The sequence below is a fragment of the Zootoca vivipara genome, chromosome 3 (assembly GCF_963506605.1).
Source record: "Zootoca vivipara chromosome 3, rZooViv1.1, whole genome shotgun sequence".
Lineage (NCBI taxonomy): Eukaryota > Metazoa > Chordata > Lepidosauria > Squamata > Lacertidae > Zootoca > Zootoca vivipara.
The window spans coordinates 1,623,589-1,638,293 of record NC_083278.1 but is presented as its reverse complement, the minus strand read 5'-3'; positions in this window follow the sequence as shown (position 1 = coordinate 1,638,293).

Here is a 14,705-nt window from a genome sequence, read left to right as displayed (position 1 = left end):
TATCAAACTTATATAGGGGGGAGAAAAGAAGCTGTAAGGGAAATGATTGGGTGCCACCTAGTGGATTTCCAATTACATTTCACCCATCCACCCAAATACAAGATGCTGTGTCATGGTTCAATTTGTTTTGGATTTTACAAGAATCCAATTTTCTGCTGGTTGGTGGGGAACCCATCTGTGGGAAGATGTGGGCCCACTAGAGCAGAGGAATGGTGGCAGGCTTGAGTAGAGAGATATTTTCACCCAGTCCAATGCCACTTGCCTGGGACAAAGGGGATTTGCTCTGCTGTTTTCCCATAGTCTTATTTGTTTTGCAAGGTCACACAGAATAGCTAGGTGGTTTCGTGCTCTGTAGTAGAACACCTGCAGTTTTGTTGAGGACTAGTTTGCTGATACTTGATCCAGTCCGTTCCCCCCCCCCCCCGAGTTACTGGCAGTGGGCAAAATGCAAATAATTGAATTTTAGTTGTATTTTGGTATATCTCATTTTAAAAATTAAGCACTGATTGTTTAATGATAGAGAGGAGGATTTCAAAGTTAGGTCTCCAGTTCCTCTGCTGTGTTTGTTTCAAACATATGAAGACAAGGAGGGATCTGGCTAAATGGCTTACTGAGAAGAAAAACATTCAGGCAATATTCTACCCAACCAAAGTGTGTTGCAGTCTAATTGGTTTGTTAGCCCTACCAACTCCTCATAAACTACAAGCTCTTCTCAGAGAGGAACCATGCTTAGGAACTAAGCCTCAGAAATAAATGGCATGAACATGCACAGAGTGAACATGCACAGAGTGCACTGAAGAGACACATCTGTTTGTATTTAAGAAGGTAATTCCACAACAGGTATCCTTTGTGTGAACAGTGCATCTTGCCATCACCACAATAGAAGAACTGGCTGAATCAGGCCAAATACCTATTTAGTCTAGCATCCTGTTCTCACAGTAGCCAACCAAACATGCACAGATGTGCGCTCACTTGTGCACTCTCTCAGTCTCTCTCTCTCTCTCAACATTTTTAAACCTAAAGAAAAAACAGGAATGCAATACCGCAAAACTGCTCTCAAATCTAAACAAGCACACCAAGCCTACCTTTACAATAAACAGAAATGTTTCCAGTTGCAGCACACACGAGCCACCCTCCCTTTAGAGAATGGGAGAGCGGCCTGTGTGTTCTGCAACTGGAAACATTTCTGTTTATTGTAAAGGTAGGCCCAGTCCTCCCCCTCAAATGCATAGGATGAAGTAAAAATAGTCCTTTGAACCCTGAGATGTGTTTTGAGGGCTCACCCCATTCCTGTGATTTTAATCTGCTTAAACTATTTTTATTTTTAATTGTTGTAACCCACCCTGGGACCTGCTGGTGAAGGGTGGGCAATGAATGTAAAACTACTACTAATATTTATTATGAAAAGAGACTTGCACTATGTCCACCATCACTCTCTCTTTTAGCAAATATTAATCAAAAAGAAGCTGCTCAGACAGGCGGACATATCCTCCTTCACCAGTTCCAAACAAGATGCTCTGAGCTATTTGTGGGTGTGGCCAGAGCACAAGAGTTGTCAGAACTGTTTCCAGAGCATCTCTGAGTCCAAACAGTACAAGATGTCTGAGAGATAGGAAAGCGTGTGTGGGTTTGTGATTTTGTGCTGAGGATCTGATATTGTACCCACGTAGTGGAAGTTGCCCCTGTAACGAATTGACATAGTTTTTTAAAAATTTCTTTTTTCTTTTAGCCTGATTGACTGGACATTCTAATGGAGGCGGGTCTGCTTGGAGCTTAAAAGGAGGGAGGAGCCGTTTTGTCCATTGGAGAGCGCAAGGGAGTGGGAGCGTGGGTGGTTGAAGGGTCAGGGTAGTGTAGGGTTTAGATGAGGAATAAGTAAGTTCCATGTTACGTGTTTGACAGCAATAACCTATTTACAGGTAGGTAGCCGTGTTGGTCTGAGCCGAAGCAAAATAAAAAAATTCCTTCAGTAGCACCTTAAAGACCAACTAAGTTTTTATTTTGGTATGAGTTTTCGTGTGCATGCACACTTCATCAGATACACTGAAACAGAATCCACCAAACCCTTATGTATATTCAGAGGGTGGGGGTGATGGGAAAGGGTGATGGGCTGATGGGAGTGGTAAACCTGTAGATGGCTGTTAACGACTGCAATAACCTATGACAGTAACGAAGCTTGTACACGCACGAATCTTTAAAGCAACCATTATGAATTTGAGTTAATAAACTTTCATCTTTTATGCGCCAAGGAGAAATCGTCTTTCTTATTTCCAGCACGGTATCGAAAACAGCATAGGTGGAGGCTCTCTAAAGGACAAAACGTCCCTCAAGAGTGGCGTCGATAGTTTGTGTCCTGGAGTAACGCGGTATAGGCTGAAGGTGGACGACCCGGTGTGTCACTAAGTTGCCTAAGCCGATAGGCAAGCTTTTAGAGTGAGGGATTTCAAGCTGGCTGAGGGAATCTCCTCACTGGGGACAAAGGGGGTTGGTCGCACAAACAGCCTTGAGTTTCATAAGATACCTGGCCACGTGTGTTGGAAGCAAACTCCACTTACTAATAAACCCAAGGCTGAAGAGGGGTTTATAAATGATTTGAAGGGAAACAGGGAGGTGAATTTTGCCTCAGGATTCCCTAGGAGTTCCTTTAGTAAGTGAGAGAGAAGACGGGTTCCCTAGGCGCTCTTCTAATAATAGAGTAAGAGGGGCAACTGTCGCACCGTTTTAGCATTAGGTAGAAGGGATCCGTCGCAGCCCCTAGTTCCAGTCACCACACCACACAGAGGCAGTTTAAGGAGGACCAGAGTTGTGATTCCTGGACTGGATGACCCCCAGGGTCCCTTCCAACTCTACAATTCTAAGGTCTAGAATCATTTGCTGCTGCAGAAGATCAGTAATATAGTTTGAAACATGGGTATATATATATATATATATATATATATATATATATATATATATATATATATATACCGTATATACACACACACACACACACACACACACACACACACACACACAACTTCTGGCATTGCAGATGCAGATACAAGTAGAAAAAAAATCTGTTGCTCCAGCAATTCAAGATGTAACACGGACGCCAACTCACCTCACAAGAGTCATTGACTGACACCAACATATGCTACTCACTCTCTGACTTGCTAATTATTTTGTCAGCCAGCCCTAGAACTTCATCTCTGGTCACCTCTAATTCATTCAGTTTTTATTTATTTAAGACATTTCTATACCACTCGATTATTCACATTTCTAAATGGTGTCCATAGAAAATGGGATAATAAAACAACAACAACAACAATCATGAAACCAAAAACTACCTTGAAACACCCACTGGAACAATAAAGTCTTAGCCATGTACCTGATGTTCAGCAAGGAGGATGCCTGTCTAATCTCAGGTGGGAGGGAGTTCCACGGGCTTGGGGCTGCTATACTGAAAGCAGCGCTATCTTCTCAGGAAACCAAATCACCACCAGTAAAATAGAAAGCAGCAGATCATAATGCTTCCCCAATGGAGCTCAAAAACCAGTTATGCTCCAAAGCCCCCAACAAATAAGAGAGCTTTTGTATTTCACCTGAACATTGCTACAACAAGGGGGAGCCTGATGAGGTGCCACTGTAGAGAAGGCCCCGTCTTATGTTCCTGTCCTATTTGCTGTCCCCACTGACGGGGCTGCAAGCAGAGCCTTTCCCAATACCCTCCCAGAAAAACAAAAGAAAACAAAAATTGGTTCAGGAGTGGGGCTCTGCACCACACTTTCTGCAGCAAAGACTGACAGAAATAATTAACTCAGCTTCTCTGCAATCTCTATATCCAGTTTTAGAAATCATTTCACTCCTTTGACAACTAGTGGCACAATGGCTGCCCTGGCTTTTTTCCTGCTTCTGGTTTATTGAAAAGTGTTTTGTTTTTTTTTAATCGTTTGTGCTAATGTCTTTAGCAATGAAACATAGGTTAACCCAAATATGTGCATCACCTTTTAAACAAGAGCCCATAAAGGTGAGATGTGGAAATGAGGTACATTGGTTTACTGTCTTTATTAACATTAAACAGTGAAACCCAGTTCAGATCTCATCTTTTTGCATGAAGTTGCTATTTGCAACTCCTTAAACAAACTGCTGCTGTTCTCTTAGTCCCAACCACCTCTCTGCCCACCTTCAACGTCAATATGATAATACAGGCCTATGCTATAGATTTGCTGTTAGGATTAATGAGTAAATGCACACAAATACTTTGAACAGCACAAGTCCCTTTACAGATACAATTTCCATCATCATTATTATTGGAGAGGTATAATTTAATCCCTCTTCAATCATTGTTCAGGTGGAGCTCTTGAACTGCTACTGTGTCGCCAGCTTTGCCTTCTGCAGACTCTGCAGGTAAGATGCATGTTTAAAATCACATAAATCAAGATGAATGCACTTTTAAGACAACTGTGCCTTCTTGCCTTGATTGCATCTTCTCACATTCAACCACAGAAGCTTCAGTTTTCAAAATGCCATTTCTTACAAATGGATGCTCCTCACCCATTTCTTTCCATCCATAAGAAGCTTAATAAATCAAACAGTACATTACAGCTTCATGCCATGTTATCACCTTCATGATGGAATTAAATTAGGAAAACAAATAATGTCATCCAATTGCAGAAGATGCTAATTACCCACTCTGCCTGTAAAATGAGGCATGAGTGATGTCTGATGAGCATCTTACCGAAAGAATCATGAACACTTGGAAATGTAACACTTAAATAATGTCTCGTGCTGCTTAGGCATAGGGAAATGAGAAAGCAGCAGGGAAGAAGCAGCATATGCTGTTTGGGGAAAGAAGTTTTTAAGGAACGTTGGAAATCTAGATCTTTTAATGGGATAAAAAAATGGATCAGTTGGGAAATTGCTTTCAAAGAGTGATCAGATTACTTTTGTAGTGGGCACGTTAAGAGATAAGCATGTCATTTTTTACTGAGCACCAGTGGCCATCTGCTTGTGCCTAGAGGAAGCTGAAGACAGGCTCAAGCATTTATCTCCAAGGAGCATGGCAGCTATGGAAGCTGCTTGGAGGTTAGGGGGAAAGTTGTGGCAGTGACCGTGTGACACAGAGCTGGTTGTTTTTAAAGCTGGCTGAAAGAAGCAGCCCAGCTTCTTCTTTTTACTTTTGGGAGTACGAGTGGAGCTGGCTCTACATTTTCCAGCCAAAGGCCACACTCTTATGGCTAATCTCCCAAGAGTGCAGAAAAGGATTCTGGAACATATGACTACTGCCCTCTGCTCATACAGCCCCTAAATGTGTTATGGTTAGGATCTCCCACTTTTTAAAAAGGATACCAAATAATTGGCAGTTCCATGTGACTGCTTTGAAGAATGGGGAAAGTGGCACTTTTGGAGAGTCTGTTTAACTCTTTCCTTCTTTGCTCTTTCCCTGAGTTAAATGGCTTTTCTCCCAAAGCTGCTATCTGCAGGACAGAGGTATACTGTAGGTGGGGAGACAAGAACAGATGTTTCATTAAGAAGGGGTTCTTCATGATGTCCATTTACCAATGCATATTTCAGATTTTGGAAAGTGTACTGTGCTGGCTGCTGGGAGCACATATGTTATCTCCTGAAAAATGACAACAGAATGGTCACTTGACCATCTTGGGGCTAATGTACTGTTGCATGCCACCCCAACCTCTGAGCAGTGCAAGAGGGACTTACCCAGGGTTTGTGTTTCCTGTGGAATGATGGCCAGTGGAGACTGTGGTGTCTTTATGATATATGGTTTATTTACACATATATGCAACCTGAGCCTATGGTGGAGGAGTTTACAGCATTAACACCCCAAGGGGGTCTTGCTTCATCCATAATCACAGCCTTGGATGTGAGCAGAAATCAGGCATGTCTCTCCCTCACAGGCTTCAGCCTACTTCTTCCAGTTCCTAGTTTACACACACACAAATCAGCTTAGGTCTTTGTCATTTCTAACTAACTACCAGGGAATTGAAGGGACCCAGGTGGCGCTGTGGGTTAAACCACAGAGTCTAGGGCTTGCTGATCAGAAGGTCGGCAGTTTGAATCCCTGCAATGGGGTGAGCTCCCGTTGCTCGGTCCCAGCTCCTGCCCACCTAGCAGTTCGAAAGCACATCAAAGTGCAAGTAGATAAATAGGGACCGCTCCGGAGGGAAGATAAATAGTGTTTCCGTGCACTGCTCTGGTTCGCCAGAAGCAGCTTTGTCATGCTGGCCACATGCGGACAAACGCTGGCTCCCTCGGCCTATAGAGTGAGATGAGCACCGCAACCCCAGAGTTGGACACGACTAGACCTGATGGTCAGGGCCCCCTTTACCTTTACCAGTGAATTGAGGGGGGACACACTACCCATTTGTTATCTGCTACAGAACCACTTCCTTTGTTGCCATAATGACCCATACCGGTATTTAGAGGTCCATTATCAAGAAGCTTGTCTGCCTATTACAACAATTTGAATCCTTGCTTAGATTTTAACACCTGCTGGATCCTGGAATTAGAAAGGTCTTGGCATACAGCCTACCCACCTCCCAAACCCATAACCCATAACCCACCTCCCAAACCCAAACCCATAACCCATTATAAAAAATGTGTCTGATGGGAAATTCTATTTCTCCCCACCCTATTTAAAACATGCTACTTCTTAAAGTGGGACATATACATTAATTTAAGGGAAATGAACAAGAAAATAGTTAAAAGAACAGAATTTAGATAGGCTTAGCAAGATTGTGCAGTTATTGTTGGTTGGGGTGCACTACGCTATGCTACTGGTTATGAATAATACTCATTAGACAGGAAAGGAGGAGATCATCCCATTTTAACACATTTAAAAATGTGGATCAATAATATACAAAGTGAAACGCAGCTTTCTTTTGAAATGTACACGTCTCCAAATTTTGTGATGCAATCAGAAAACCAGACAAAATGTGGATATTGGAGACTGGGCACATATTAATGCAGATGATAATGCAATAACAAAAAAGGGCATTATATTAAGAGACACTGATTGCAGAAATGCAGGTGTTCAAATTTAGGAAAAGGGCTAATGGAAATGTTTATGAATCTTTGTGCGGACTTTTTCTTTCAGTTTTCTTTTTAAAATGACAAAGTGATGTGGAAATGAGGCAGAGTGATCAATATATTTGTCCATCCTGATTTAAAACTAAATTCCACAATGTGGGCATTATGGCTCTAAAGTTAGAGCAGAGTTATTTCCTACTGCAGGAAAAACACATACCACCCAGTTAAGCCTTTCCCCAAAAATCAGGTAATCTGCAAAAAGTTTTAAGTAGGTACAAAGAAATTCAGTATGTTTAGAGTCACATTACATATTCCTCTGTGCATTGTTCCTGACATATTGCGGTAATATGTTGAGACAGCTGTCACAGTGTAGCAGTATTAGTATAAAACAATGTAAAAAGAATGGTACTCTAGTGCATTGTGCTTTCCCCCCTTTTTGGTTTAAATCCTTTTGCTAGAAGATACAATTCTGAGGAAGTTAGCAGCCTGCTTTTTTGCAACTTTACGGAATTAGTTCCAAAATGGATTGAAGTATTTTCATTCTGTCGGCAATGCAGCTGAAAGGCCACCTGCTGTGAAATAAAGGAGTACAGACCAGCGGTTATTATAGCAATAGCCCATAAGTTTACTGTTTATCGGTACTAAGCTTAAATCTTAGTAATTCTGAATTACTGAGTTAGCTTAGATTTATGGAGATGCAGGATCATTTAGAATAGCAGTCATTCCAGAAGGAGATATTATCCAAGCCAATTTTCTCATCGTGGTGCAATTGCAATTCCATAGTTATGGTTTTATCAGTGTTTTCCATTATAAACCTCGACTTTCAGGGCCTTATAATTTGGTCATAAAAATGCACTCCTTGTTGAAACTTAGCATATTAGGTTAGAGCTTGAGAGCTATTCATCCCCCTCCCTTTAACATGAAAAACAACCCCTCGGCTAATTTAGCCACTGCATCTATTCCACTTCTGTTTCTAAATCTGCAGCCCTATCCCTACTGATGTGGATTTAGCTCCACCAAATTCAGCAGGACTTACACTGGAGCAGATTGTGCAGTGCCTTTTAAATGGCACCCCGTTGTTGATATAGCTTCTGCCCTGCTCGCCCCGCTGCCTCCCCCACTGGCTGAGAAGTGGTCTCACGGCTTCCGGCAATAACTCGCGAGAGCTCACTGAAATCTCATGAGATCTCATGTGCTCCAAGTAAGGTAGGCTTCAAAGGTGGCAGGGCAGCGATGGCAGGCTGATGGCACCTTCCTGTTTTGCCTTAGGCAGTGAAACTGGATGTGCTGCTTCTCTTGAGGGCTATTAGAGCATGAATAACTGAGGCCCAACTATCCTAGTCTAGGAACAGCTGTAGCTATCAAACTGGCTGAGCAGAGCATACACACTCCTGGGCATAGACACTCCTCACCACTGAAGCCACTTGGGCCTCTAATTGACAGCTTGGAACTGAGGAGAACCCTCAAACTAGGCACCTGGTATGCCAAAGGGAAAACATGCCAGCTCACCAAACCTCCAAGAATCTCAGATTCTTTGAGTGGTTTTACAGAGATGTTATGGATGTGGGGCAAGATAGAGCCATCAGGTAAATGCTGTGGGTCCAGATAGCACTCCCCCAGTGCTGTTATCTAGTGTGGCCCTGTTGGTGGGATCAAAACCACTGTATTATGGTGCCCCCAACACCAAGTAAAATATCCATGCCAGAAGTCAGATTGAAATGGATGTAGATAATCCGCTTAATCAGTAGTTGGCTAACTACTAAGTCTCTCAATCAACTTGCTCCAAAAGGACTGAACACACAAGAAACAAAATAACAACAACACAGGGGACAAGGGTGTAGCCAGGATCAAAACTAGGGGGGGGGCAAGCCATGATCATTCAGGGGCGGGGCCACAAAGTGGGAATGTGGGCGGGGCTACAGGGCCAGCTGGCCTGACGATATCGTGGTGGCGGCAGCGGCGGCAGCGGCCACCTTGTGCTTCTGGGGCTGGCAACGGCGGCGGCTACCCTGCTTGGCTGGAGAGGACGGGAGGGTCGGGCAGGCAAGAGGGGGTGACAGGGTGGGCGAGGGCAAGGCAAGGCACGGCCGCAGTCACGACGGCTCCGAGGCGTTGCTGCATATCAGCATAATATTTCAACCATGTTGTGGGTTCAAGCCCCACCTTAGGAAAAAATTCCTGCATTGCAGGGGGTTGGACTAGATGACCCTTGTGGTCCCTTCCGACTACAATTCTATGATTCTATTGATATATTGCCATAGCATACGCATCATTCTGCTTTCTTGAATTGTCCTACTCCTAGGCATAGCAGCCAACTCCTAGAGGCCTAGGTGCCTCCCCCCCTAATTACTAGTAAATACCGTATGTGAAAGAGTCATCCCCCCCATGTTGATGGGCTTTCTATGTGGGGCTTATCTGCCCCCCCATATTTTATTAAGAATGGAAGAGGGAGGGAAGGAAGGAAGAAATAGAGAGAGGGATAACTCATATTTGTGGGTGCCTCTGGGTGACGCTGTGATGCTGGAACTCTGCAGCAAGAGGATGGGAGGGTCGGGCAGGCGAGAGGGGGTGGCAGGGCGGGTGAGGGTGAGGGAAGGCACGGCCGCAGTCACGACAGCTCCGAGGCGTTGCTGCATATCAGCATAATATTTCAACCATGTTGTGGGTTCAAGCCCCACCTTGGGGGAAAAATCCTGCATTGCAGGGGGTTGGACTAGATGACCCTTGTGATCCCTTCCGACTACAATTCTATGATTCCATTGATATATTACCATAGCATATGCATCATTCTGCTTTCTTGAATTGTCCTACTCCTAGGCATAGCAGCCAAATCCTAGAGGCCTAGGTGCCTCCCCCCCCCAATTACTGGTAAATACCGTATTTGAAAGAGTCACCCCCCCATTTTGATGGGCTTTCTATGTGGGGCTTATCTGCCCCCCCCCCAGTATTTTATTAAGGATGGAAGAGGGAGGGAAGGAAGGAATAATAGAGAGAGGGATACCTCATATTTGTGGGTGCCTCTGGGTGATGCTGTGAAGCTGGAACTCTGCAGCAAGAGGATGGGAGGGTCGGGCAGGGGAGAGGGGGTGGCAGGGCAGGCGAGGGCGAGGCAAGACAGGGCCACAGTCTCGATGGCTCCGAGGCGTTGCTGCATATCAGCATAATATTTCAACCATTTTGTGGGTTCAAGCCCCACATTGGGGAAAAATTCCTGCATTGCAGGGGGTTGGACTAGATGACCCTTGTGGTCCCTTCCGACTACAATTCCATAATTCTATTGATATATTACCATAGCATATGCATGATTCTGCTTTCTTGAATTGTCCTAGGCATAGCAGCCAACTCCTAGAGGCCTAGGTGCCTCCCCCCCCCAAAAGAAATTACTGGTAAATACTGTATTTTAAAGAGTCCTCCCCCCCATGTTGATGGGCTTTCTATGTGGGGCTTATCTGCCCCCCCCCCAGTATTTTATTGAGGATGGAAGAGGGAGGAAAGGAAGGAAGAAATAGAGAGAGGGATAACTCACATTTGTGGGTGCCTCTGGGTGACGCTGTGATGCTGGAACTCTGCAGCAAGAGGAAGATACCGGTACACCTGTACAGGAGCCTTGTAAGCAGCTTTCTGTCTGCTTGATTTACAGCAGGCACGTCCAACAGGTAGATTGTGATCTACCAGTAGATCACTGGATGTCTGTGGTAGATCACTGCTAGATCACTGGCACCCCTAAAAAAAGCTCACCCAAAATTTTCCTCCTCCCTAAAAAAAGCTGAACTATGACCTGAAGCCCTAAACAAAAATGGGCCTCCCTCCCTCCTAAAAGAAGCTCAACAAGTTTGACCTAAACCCCCCAAAACAGGGCTTCCCTTCCTTAAAAAAACTCAACAGCTTTGACCTGAACCCCCCAAAAGGGGGTAGATCACTCCCAGTTTTTAACTCTGTGAGTAGATCAGAGTCTCTTGGGAGGTGGCCACCCCTGATTTACAGTATACAGATGCAGAAGGAGGGGCAGACTGGAACACCACTGCTTTTTATAAACATCACTGTGTCTATCAAAGCTACAGCCCCCCCCTTCTTATTCACTTCCTTTTAGCCTTGCAGGGCCACCTTAGTCAAATTGAATCCTCTGCACCCTCATTAAATCGCCAATAGAACTGTTAATGCGATCCCTGAATGCCCATTAACAACTTCCACTGAATAACAATAGGGTGAATAGGGTGGACCTTGCCTGAAGGGATATTCTGCTCCATTGTCTTAACTGCTTAAGTACTGGTAGCCACTTTGCTTTATTTATTTGATGTGTTTTTGTTACAGCTGTGTTCCCGCCCCCAGCAAGTGGAGAGCTGCTCTTGCTAAAGCAAAGCCCTTTCCACTTCAGTTTTTGGAGGGGCAAAGTATTGGTTATGGTCTGTAAAATACAATAATTTTTTGCTTCTAGGGGGGGGGCAGCTGCCCCCTCCTGCCCCCCCTGTCTACACCCATGACAGGGGACCAACAACATCTGTAAGAAGTTTGGTAAAATAAAGAAGTCTTTAGAAGCCACTTAAAGGCAACGAGAGAGGGAAATAAGCAGCGTTTGCAGGGGTAGGAAATGGGGCCACCATTGAAAAAGCCCTGTTTCTGTTTTTTTTAATATAATTTTTTATTAATTTTATATAAACAAGGGAAATACAAGGAAATAAACAATCATCATTTCACACCTTCTTCCATCCCCCCCCATGAGTCCCCTCCTGCCACAAGAAAGACCCATGCTGAGCAAATAGTCGAGGGTGGTTCATTTTAAGTGGCTGGGTTTTTCCCCTACCCCTCCTCCCCTCCCCAAGGCCCACCCCTGCCACCGGTGGGCCCCAGAGTAACAGGGGAAGACTGAGCCGGGTGTACGCCCAACCAACCTTCCCAACCCTGATCATATGTGTAAAAATAAAGAAAAAAGGAAAAAAATTAGAAAATAAAGTCCCTAGTCCCCCCCACCCCAACCCCCCCCCAAAAGAGAAGGAAAAAGTAAAAAAAGAACAAACCAAGAAAAACATGAAAAAGAAAAAAAAGAAAAAATACATAAAAATTCCCAAATCTTCACATTATCATTGTGACTTCCTCAGATCTCTTCTTCCTGGTTTTCCTAACTTCAGATTTAATATGGCGAATTTTCTACCCCAGTTCCAACTCTTATTCTTATAATATTGACTTATTCCTCCTCCTTCTTCATGCTGCCCCCCCCACAAGTCCCCTCCTGCCACAAGAGGAACCTGCTAGGTGCAGCACTTCAAAGGTTCCATTTTTGTGTCTGGGCTTCCCTCCCCCCTCCCCCCCCAGAGCACCTTCTGCCACCAGGTGTTTCTGGGCAGAGAAGGAAGGAAAGGCGGCCCTCCATCCAGACACTTATCTAAACACAAAAATACTAATACAAATCTAAAAATTGTTTCCCAGGCCATTCTTCTACCTCCCTCCAGAAAACTAATTTTTATATCTACTAACTCTCCTCCCTCCTCCCGGTGACCTCCCCCCCCCCCTAGATCAGCAGTCCTTTAACAAACCAAGATTTCAGAAACCGTTAATCAATCACCAAAATACTTTTTAACTAGAATTTTTCACCCAACTCCCATTCTTTCCCACTTCCCAATCCAGGCCTCTGTCTCCCCCCCCCTTCTGCCTTTCCTTTCCCTCTGTTGCCCATGCCCAATTTTTAGCCCCTCCAGGAGCCTTCTTTTCTTGAGTCTTTAAGTCATATTGTTGTTCTTGACAGCTGTCTTTTTCCTTTTTAAGTCCTTGTTGTTCGTCCTCCAGATCACATTTTTTATATTCCATCTCAGTTTTTGCAAAATCCACTTCTTGTTCTTTAATCTCAGGTAGACTTTCCACATTGTCCTCAAAGTCCTGATCTTGAACCAAAGTCTCTGCACATGTTATGCTGGAGTATTGCAGTATCCTGTGGATGTCCTTCAAAATCTCTAAATAGTTCAGAACAGTCTCTTGGAAGCTTGTTGAATCCATTGTGTTCATTCCTTCTAACCACAAACAGGCAGGAGATTAGGAGGCAGAGCACACTGGAAATTTCCACTCACTCACAGTTTCCTCCATCTTGGCTATTCCTTCCATTGTCTTTGACTTTTGCACAAATAAATCCTCTCTTAAGTCCAAATGCTTCTCTTTTAATAAAATCTTACAGCCAATTTATCTCTCAACGAATTTTTAAAAAATTTTCTTGCCTTTTAGCAGTTTTGACAGCTTTGACAGCTGTCAAAAATTTTTTTTCCCCCTGACACACTTGCTGTTCCTCAGGAGGTGCCGGCACCGGGATTTGTAAAGAGATACAAAGTCTTTGTTTCTTTCGGGTGCTAGTAACAAAGTATCTTTTTCGGCTTTGGAATGTTTAATGCGCCTCTTAATCTGCCATTAGGAAGAGATCGACTCCCGTTTTTAAATCTCTTCCGATTTTTCCGAATTGGTAATTATAAAGTCCAAAAAGTCCCAACGAAGATTTCACTTACTTTGGAGAGGTCTTTTTAAATTCTTGGGACAATCTGCCGCAGCCCGGTAGAAGACTCGGGGCTTCGCTTCTCGGAGGATCCGATGTTGACCAAAATGGCTCCCGCGACTCCAACTCCGCCGGCTCTCGGAGACTCTACTGTGTCTCCGGGCAGCAGAGGAGTCGCCAAAAAAAAGGAGCCTGCCAGTCTCTGAGCCTTCAGGACACTCGACCCGAAGTTCTTATGGGGAATCCGCGCGCCCCACGGAATTCCCCCCCCCCCCCCGCGATGCCAGGGACTGCGGAGCTCGCAGTCCCTGCGTCTTCTTTGTCCAGCGCGGCAGACCGGAAGTCTGAAAAAGCCCTGTTTCTGGTACCTGCCAACACAATCAACTTTTAGTAGCGGAAAGAGATCACTTGTCAGCATCTTCATTTATGTGCTGAATCGATGTGGGAATATTTGCTTTGGGATTCGGTTGAACCCAGGGCATAGCTCAATCAGTGCTCCCTGAACCTGATGTCTTGCTTGACACCCCAGACTTTTCTAGAAGCAGAGAAGCAGATGCAGAATGCAAGTTGAATTTCCTAATGTGTATATGCATTTGTTATTAAAAAGCTTTTCTTGGGGGGGGGGGATTTTTGAACTACTAACTCCAGAAAAATGCTAGAAGCAATGTAGAAAACACACATTCCAAAGCACAATACAAGCAAACAAATGCAAATAAATGAATTCATTGTTTAAAAAATCAGTGCAAGAAGCTCAAGCATAAAATGTATGGTTCGTTGATAACTCTTTTGTAAAAATAAAAAGCAGCATTTCATAGACATTCTCTGCCAAAATTCTCTTTGAAAGCAGTTTTCATGATAGGAAGCTTGTTTTCCCAATAAAGTAGGGAACTGTTTTGCTCTCAGAACACAGTCTTAACACAGCTGTGCACTGTGCCATTCCTCTTCCTGCCTGAAGCCATGCATCATTTGCTGGCAATATGCTATCTCTTTCCCCTTGTTTTCTTCTTATGGGCTTCTAAATAATTGCTGTCTTCCCCCAAGTCTCATTCTTCTTTTACTAAGCAAGCTTGTTAGAGAGACCATTCACACAGCCAGCCAGGCCTTGAGCCAAGAACTGGTCTTCTCCTTAGTCATCATGCCAACTAAAACAATTCTCTTTTGCCAGTCAGTATACAATCCTGCCAGTGGGCTGGAAACATTGTTGTAT